Source organism: Mustela lutreola, chromosome 3 (genome assembly GCF_030435805.1).
Source record: "Mustela lutreola isolate mMusLut2 chromosome 3, mMusLut2.pri, whole genome shotgun sequence".
Lineage (NCBI taxonomy): Eukaryota > Metazoa > Chordata > Mammalia > Carnivora > Mustelidae > Mustela > Mustela lutreola.
In genome coordinates, this window is record NC_081292.1 from 98,950,833 (window position 1) to 98,959,503 (window position 8,671).

At 44.0% G+C, this 8,671-nt stretch overlaps 1 protein-coding gene across 2 annotated transcripts in view; it reads right to left on the minus strand.

Moving 5' to 3' along the window:
• The window catches only part of PLEKHB2 (pleckstrin homology domain containing B2), a 47,177-nt gene extending 38,767 nt beyond the window's left edge, over positions 1 to 8,410 (minus strand). For both annotated transcript variants that reach the window (XM_059166543.1, XM_059166542.1), the window contains exon 1: positions 8,269 to 8,410. The gene's annotated coding sequence lies outside the window, so the exon portion shown is untranslated. The remainder of the gene's footprint in view (positions 1 to 8,268) is intronic.
• Between the last annotated feature and the right edge of the window lie 261 nt (positions 8,411 to 8,671).

Below are 8,671 nucleotides of genomic sequence, written 5' to 3' on the forward strand. Positions count from 1 at the left end.
TCAACTAATCTTTGACAAAGCAGGAAATAGCCAATGGAAAAAAGAGAGTCTCTTCAAAAAATGGTGTTGGGAAAATTGGACAGCCACACACAAAAGAATGAACCACTTTCTTTCACCACACACAAAGATAAACTCAAAATGGATGGAAGATGTGGGACAGGAATCCATCAAAATCCTAAAGAGAACACCTCTTTGACTTCTTGCTAGACACGTCTACAAACAGAGGGGAAACAAAAGCAAAAATGAACTATTGGGGGCTGCCTAGGTGGCTCTGTTGGTTAAGCATCTGACCCTTGGCTTCAGCTTAAGTCATGATCCAGGGATCAAGCCCAACATCCGGCTCCACACTGAGTGCAGAGTAGGCTTCAGATTCTTTCTCCCTCTTCCTCCTCCTTTACCCCTCCCTGCTCACACTTGAGTATGAGAGCAAGCGCACATACAGTCTCTCTAAAGAAATAAAATCTTTAAAAAAAAAAAAAAAAAGGAATACTGCAACTTCTTCAGGATAAAAAGCTTTTGTGCAGAAAAGGAAACACCAACAGAACTAAAAGGCAACCCAATGACTAGGAAAAGATATTTGCAAATGACATATCAGATAAAGGGCTAGAACCCAAAAATCTATTAACTTAACAAACTCAACACCCAAAAAACAAAAAATCAGTAAAGAAATGGGAAGAAGACATAAACAGACACTTCTCCAAAGAAGACATACACAAATGGCTAACACACACATGAAAAAATGCTCAACATCACTTGGCATCAAGGAAAATAAAAATCAAAACCTTTATGAGATACCACCTCACACAAGTCAGAATGGCTAAAATGAACAAGTCAGGAAACAATAGATGTTGGTGAGGATGTGGAGAAAGGGGAACCCTCTTACACTGTTAATGGAAATTCAAGTTGGTGCAGCCACTCTGGAAAACAGTATGGAGGTTCCTCAAGAAGTTAAATATAGAGTTACCTTAAAACCCAGCAACTGGGGCTGCCTGGGTGGCTCAGTGGGTTAAGCCTCTGCCTTCAGCTCAGGTCATTATCTCAGGGTCCTGGGATCGGGTCCCGAATCGGGCTCTCTGCTAGGCAAGGAGCCTGCTTCCTCCCCCACCCCCTCTGCTTGCCTCTCTGCCTACTTGTGATCTCTCTCTGTCAAATAAATAAAATCTTAAAAAAAAAAAAAAAAAAAACCCAGGAACTGGACTACTAGATATTAACCCCAAAGATGCAAATGTAATGATCCAGAAGGGCATCTGCACCCCAATGTTTATAGGAGTAATGTCCACGTCAGCCAAACTGTAGAAAGAGTTGACATGTCCAATGACAGATAAATGGATAAAGAAGACCTGGTGTGTGTGTGTATGTGTGTGTCTAGGTATGTGTGTAGCTATCTATAATAGAATATTACTCAACCATCAAAAAGAATGAAATCTTGCCATTTGCAACAACATGCATGGAACGTCATTGGGTATTATGCTAAGCAAAATAAGTCAGAGAAACACAAATACCATTTAATTTCATTCATATGTGAAATTTAAGAAACAAAACAAATGAATATAGGACAAGGGAAGGTACAAGAAAAGAAAAATAGAGAGGGAGCCAAAGCACAAGAGACACAGAACTCCGGGAAACAAACTGAGGGTTGCTGGAAGGGAGGTAGGTGGGAGGAGGTAACTGGGTGATGGGCATTAAGGAGGGCACTTGATGTGAAGAGCACTGGCTCTTATATGCAACTGATGAATCACTAAATTCTACCCCTGAAACCAATAATGTGCTATATGCTAACTGGATTGAATTTAAATTTTAAAAGTTAAAAAAAATAAATAAATAAAGGGCACCTGGATGGCTCAGTGGGTTAAAGCCTCTGCCTTTGGCTCGGGTCATGATCCCAGGGTCCTGGGATTGATCCCCACATCGGGCTCTCTGCTCAGCAGGGAGCCTGCTTCCTCCTCTCTCTCTCTCTGCCTGCCTCTCTGCCTACTTGTGATCTCTGTCAAATAAATAAATAAAATCTTAAAAAAAAAAAAAGCTTCTACATCAAGAGGACATCATTATCTTTAATGTGCCTATAAAAAATAATTCAAAACCATTAGAGTAAGAGAAAATTAGAGTATTACAAGGCTGAAAGAAACAAACTGGAATTAGCAATAGAAAATCATGTGGGTTGGGGGGATTTTTGTTCTTTTTAAGTAAATTCCATGCGGTGTCTTGGAGCACAACACAGGGCTTGAATGCATGACCTGGATATTGGACCTGAGCTGAGATCAAAAGTTGGACACTTAACCTATTAATCCACCCAGGTGCCAGAAACTCATGACTTCTTGAAAAGGGGTAATTCTTCTGTGGACTCAAGTAGCTTTTTCTCTGGTATCATCCTATCTTTAGTCATTCTGTGGGACAATCTCACAGGTACCCCTGCATCCAGATTTTTATCTCTGATACTGGTCTCCTCTAAAAGGAATCAATGCTCCCTGAAAATGAGCTGGTTACAACTTAGGGACAGGAAACCTCAAGATGTGCCTACTACCAAAAAACAAAGATACTTTCAGGAATGCCTTTAGAAAGGATAAAGAAGCAAACCAGCTGAAGGAAGGGCTTCTGATAATGCCAAATTGAGAACAATAATTATAATTCATTAGAACCAACTGAGAATGAAAGGCATCCTTAGTATAGATGAGTAAAAATCAAATACACTGCTATGAAATGTGTCAGAGAAAACACAATTTCCAATGTGAGTTCGGATTTCCTTCAACAAGGGATGGGGTGGGGGGGGTTAAAATTTGTTTAAATACTTTGATTTGTATACCTTCTCCTCACTAGATAATTCAAATGGTTATTACGGTAATAGAGATCTTTGTCATGTTTACTAGAACACTACAATTTCTTTTTTAACAGGAAGTCTGGACTTCTGAGTTAAGGACTCAACTGTACAAAATTTATGCAGTAGGGAATATCAGAGGAACAGGCTTTGAAACAGCCTAAAACAGGCTACTGGGAAGAAGGATGTTCAGGAAACGAACCTTGGACTCACACCCTCAGGAATACACTTGAGTTTGGTTACTTGCACTTGCTGAGCAGGCACTTACAAGTCAGTCTCCAGAAAAGTCAAAAGACACCAAGAAAAGATTAAAGCCCCATGATAATAAAAGCCTCCTAAAACCCCTTGTGAGATCTTCACTCTAATTAGGCAATACCATCTACTGCAGCACATCTTCTTGGGGGACTGAAGCCAGGGCATTTTGCCATCTAGCAGAGACTGCAAGGTGGGCACTCATCTGAATGTAGGAGAACAAGTTCTTTATCCCCATTAAAGAGATGTGTGTCCTTTGACTGTGCCTACTAGCCTCTTCTGTCAGGCATCACTTTGGTATCATGACCACCACATGAAGCATATTGCCTCATCAGCCTTAGTCTCAGCCTCTAAAACAAGAGAACCCTTGCCTCTGGCTCCCAACCCATAAGCAACATGTAACACAATACAGATCCTCCATATAAGATACACCAAGGGCTTATAAATAAGATACACCAAAGGCTACAAGTACTTAAATAAGCAGCTGCCATCAACTACACCTTAAATGGCCCATGTCACCTAAGCTGGACCACAGCTGCATCTTTCTATCTAGAGTCTGCACCCTGCCAGGCTCCTGAATCCTGACCACAGAGCAGAGGGAGAAGGGACATTATCTATCACTCAGCCTACTTGCCCTCAGCCCTACAGAGCACTCATATGCCTAAAAGAAGTACCTTACTCATCAGCCTAGCCCAATTCCTGACCCCAGATCCTGCTAGCCTGTCCTGCCTTGAGAGTACCTGGAAACAGTGCTGGTGGGAGAGGGTGGGGGGGGGCAGACTTTAAACATCTATAGTCTCATTTTCCCTCTGCGTTAAACAGAAATATTACATAGATATGTAAAGTCCATATTTCTTGTTACTAAACACTGGAATTCACAAGAGAATTATTTTCACAGAAGGCACAACAGTAATATTAAAATGAGGATCCAAGACAAAAGAAATACCAGTAATGTCAAGATCACCCATGCAGGTGACTGCTTTGCTATTTTCAACATTAATGATGGATTACAAGGAGCACAAACAACTAAATCTCCCTCCTGAAATGCAACTAAAGTGAGTTAAGGGGAAAACAGGGCCTAAATCACAAAGACAAAAACACCAACAGCAGGGACAAAAGCAGATGACCCATGTTCAAATCCTGACTCACTCATTTATAAATAAACTTGGGGGTTGGGAAATAAGTAAATAAATAACCTTGGGCAAGTTACCTAACTTTTTCAAGCCTTAGTTTCTTGATCTATACAATGAGAATACCAACAACTACTTGACATTTGGAAAACTGGGTGAAAGAACATGTGTTTGGCATAGTGCCTGACATTACTAAAACTCAAGAAATGGGAGCTGCTCACACAGCAATTATCATTATTATCACTTTACTTCCTCACTAGCCACATGACTAAAATTTGTCCAGAACATTCCAGAAGATAGTAGCACATTACACTGCTTCTCAAATGGCTTAGAAGACTTAATAAAGATGCCCTTGAAGGTTAAAATTTGAATACATGTACACTAGAAATAAAAGCAAAAAACAAAAAACCTTGCAGAACACATAACCAAATCCATCCCTTAAGGAACAGGAATATTTCTTTGCCTTACCTTGCTGAATTCCACATTACTTCACAACTTATTTCAGCATTCCACTATTTCTATCCTGAAGCAAGATCTATTGCATAAACTAAAACTCATCAGATAAAAGTCCTGAGGTTGGTCTCTAGACAATAAAACACCAGCAAACTAACTACCTGCAAAATACCCACATTACTCACAGGCCAGTAAATCTATAGGAAGTTTTTAAATATAAATCATATTCAGCAATTCAAATTAGTTTAAATGTGAACTCAAATCATTTTAAAAACACTGAATCCAAGGGTACCTGGGTGGCTCATTTGGTTAAGCATCCCACCTCTTGGTTCCAGCTGAAGTCCTGATCTCAGGTTCATGAGATCAAGCCCCATGTGCAGATGTGCACTCAGCATAGAGTCGGCTTCAGATTCCTTCTCCCTATCCCTCTACACCCCACTTCATGAGTGCACACGCACTCTCTAAAATAAAACCTTTAAAAACAAAACAAAACACTGAATCCAAAAGACATCAATTTTAACAGGTAGGAAGAATATTCCCTTTGGAATCTGGCAGTTCTGAGCTCTACCTCTTACTAACTGCTATGACTATGAGCACAAAAGCAAACCTCCCAAGCCTCACTTTCTTACCTATATGACAGGACATTACTAGTTATCTCATGAGGTTAAGTGTGACAGTTAACTGAGATAATATGCCCAAAGAGCCCCATATGAGGCACTCCAAAAGAGAGAACAGCTATAATTACAATACTATCTTGTTCTAAGAAGTGCAATTCAAGGCTGTCTACAACTGACTCACTCACAATACACTTGTTCCTCTAGCTAGTCCTCTCTGTACTTTAACTGTAAAAGTGACTACCTTATCAAAGGAAGAAAAACTCTGTTCTTCAAAAATGATAATGCAGGGGCACCTGGCTGGCTTCATCAGTAGAACATGCCACTCTTGATCTCAGGGTTGTGAGTTTGTGCCCCACATTGAGTGGAGAGATTACTTAAAAATAAAATCTTTAGGGGTGCCTGGATAACTTGGCTTTGGCTAAGGTCATGATTTCATGGGGTGTGAGACTGAGCCCTGCCTTAGGCTCTGCACTTAGCACAAAGTCTGCGTGAAGATAATCTTCCTCTGCCTTCCTCACTCTGTGTGTGTGTGTGTGTGTGTGTGTGCGCACACACGTGCGCACACACACACACACGCATGTACTCTCGCAATGTATAAATGTTTAAATAAAATCTTAAAAAAAAAAAAAGAACGATATTGTAAAGGCAACAAGAATTCCCAAGTGCCTCTAAATACAGGGAACAAAAACTGGATGATACATCATCATTTAGTTCATATATAGCACTGACCATTACCATGTAGCAACCACTTCTCAATAACAAGCCTAATATAGCACTCATCAAAGGAGAGACACGCTGGACAGGCAAGAAAGCTCAACTTTCTATCCTCACCATCAAATTCAGAAGCAAACATACAACCAATGAAACACAACTAACCCTCATTTTGTAATATGTTTATTTTATTCTCTGAAGTTTTTCATAGTTACAGACACTAATAATTTTTAATTTCTTTAGACATCTGGAAAGGAAAAAAAGGCAGAGTTAAGGAGAAAGAACCCAAATATTTATGTAGAGTGGCAAGCTGGGAAGCTCAGAAAAGTTTCTAGAGGCAATCAGAAAAGAACACTCTATCTTCCAGAGAAGTAATATGACTATCACACAGAGTGTTATCTGTTCTTCATTCTATAGAATGATGTACAAGTTTCATAAATTCAGTCCTTGAGATTATTAGGAATTTTACCTACAGAATATGCCAACACAATTAAAAATATGCTAGTGAAGAACCTCTGTCAGGTTCTGAGTTCTTTTCTGCAGCTTCCTTTAGTAAGCATATACTGAACACTAAGTTGTCTGCCAGGACCATCCTGAAGCATTCTGAATTCCTGCCCTCAGAGATCAATATGTTGGGGAGGGGCAGGGGAGTCAAGTATAAAAATCACTAATGCGAAAAATAAACCCCAGGCATTCTCATTGCCACGTATAGGCTGGCCCTTAAGACAATCACATATATTTTGGTCATTGATCTGTTCGACAAATAATGACGGCCACAATAAGCAGCTGACAGTCCTCGTCAGCTAGGGCCCTAACTCCCCTTGTGACTTCAGACAACTCATTTCCTGCACTGGCTATAGCTTCCTCAAAGACCAAGAGACCCAGAACTTCCCCCCTTTCGTTATAAATACTCCAGCCTCTGTCAGTGACTCCACCCTGTCCTAGTCAGAAGAGGTTTTAAAAAAAAAAAAAAAAAAGATTCTCGGGGGCCAGGAGTCAATGGCGTTGGGAATTTACCGCGTTCCTCTAGATTTCTTGACAGTATGGCCATTATACCGCATACCCTCCACACGCCCTGAAAAACAGGAACTTACTATTCCTTCATTTTTACGAAGCCTCTTCTATGTAAATACTTTACATTTGAGATAAAAATAAAAAACTCTCTGCCCACACAAAATAAAAACCCTGCGCTCCGGAGTTCCCGATCTGGCTGAGTGAAAAGATCAAACGTGAAAAAAGGTAATGTGCAACCAAAAGTCCTAAGACTAACCACCAACCACTACAAAGCCAGAAATAAGTGAAAGGAAGTGGGGGCCAGTCGCACCCGCGAGTCCTCAGCTTCAATGCTGCTCTGTTCCTAAGGAGAGTGCAATCTCGGTGCGGGCAAGGCAGCAACTAGGCTCTGGGAGACCCGTGCAGGCGGAAAGGTGGCGGGCCCGCGGGGAGCACCTGAGGGAACGGGGACAGCAGCAGGAGAGCTCGGGCAGGACTGGGCAGCTCAAGGGGAAGCTCTGGAGAGGCTGACACCAGAGAGGGGAGAAGGGGCGTGGGTCGGGGATCTCCTCAGAGGGGCGCCGAGTGGGTGGCGCTGTAGGAGGCGCCACAGGGGCTCGGAAGAGGAGGGACGCTCACCGGGAGGAGGGGGTGCTCTTGGAGGGGTGCGGGTCTGGGCGGCTCTACAGGGGAGGGCACAACGGCACCAAGGGCCGAGAACAGTGCCTCCCGAGCGGCTTGGAGCTGCGCAGCTCTAGCCTGGCCGAAGCCGAGGGGGTCCGCTCCGAGGGGGACGGGATGGGCGGCTCTAAGGAAGGTTCTGGAGGAGTCGACACGGGGGAAGAAGAGGGCACGCGGAGCGGCACCGCTCCAGAGGAGACTCTGGTGGGGCCAACACCAGGAAGTGAAGAAAGAAGGTGGGTCCGGGGAGTCTGGGGGGTCGCCTCAGACGCGCGCCAAGGGAACGCCGCTAGAGGAGGCTGGGATCTACGCCGGGGAGGGGCGGGCCGCTGGGTGTAAGGTGGGGTTCTCTCCGAGGGATGCGGGGCTGGGCGGCTGTACGAGAAGTTCTGCAGGGACCTACACCCGGGAAGGGGAGGACGCGCGGAGAGGGACGACTTTCTCACCAAGGCTCTAAGGGACCGACGCCGAAGACGTGCGGGACCGCGGGTAAAGAAGGGATCGTCTCCGAGTGGTGACAGGCTGGGCGACTCTAGGGAAAGGCTCCAAAGGAACCAACTCTGGACGGTGGGGAAAAGAAGGGACCCTGGAGTCGCCTGGACCGGATGAACACATTTACCTGCGAACTCTCCAGCCGCCGCGGAGCACCGAAGCAGGGCGCGTGACCGCAAGGACGCCACTGGGGTTCCTGGGGTCCGACTGCCTCACGCCTACGTCCGGGCCGCTGTGCAACGTCACACCTCCCCGCGCGCATGCGTCCGGCCGCGCGCCCGGAATAATCGCGGAGGCAGTGGCAGAGCACGGGTAGTCATAGGAGGGAGGGGAGGGACTTGAAGCATCCTCAACTTTGCTTAAGTGGAGGTTTAATTTTCAACTGAAAAAGTTGTTTGCACTCTGGTCTTTGTCCAATTGCCATCCTCCAATAAAAGGAGCCAGGGCTGCTTAGAGAAATGAGTGGCTCTAGAACTATAGCAGCGAAAGCACAACCTGAGCCTGGAGCTTGATGTAGAAGTAAGAAATGC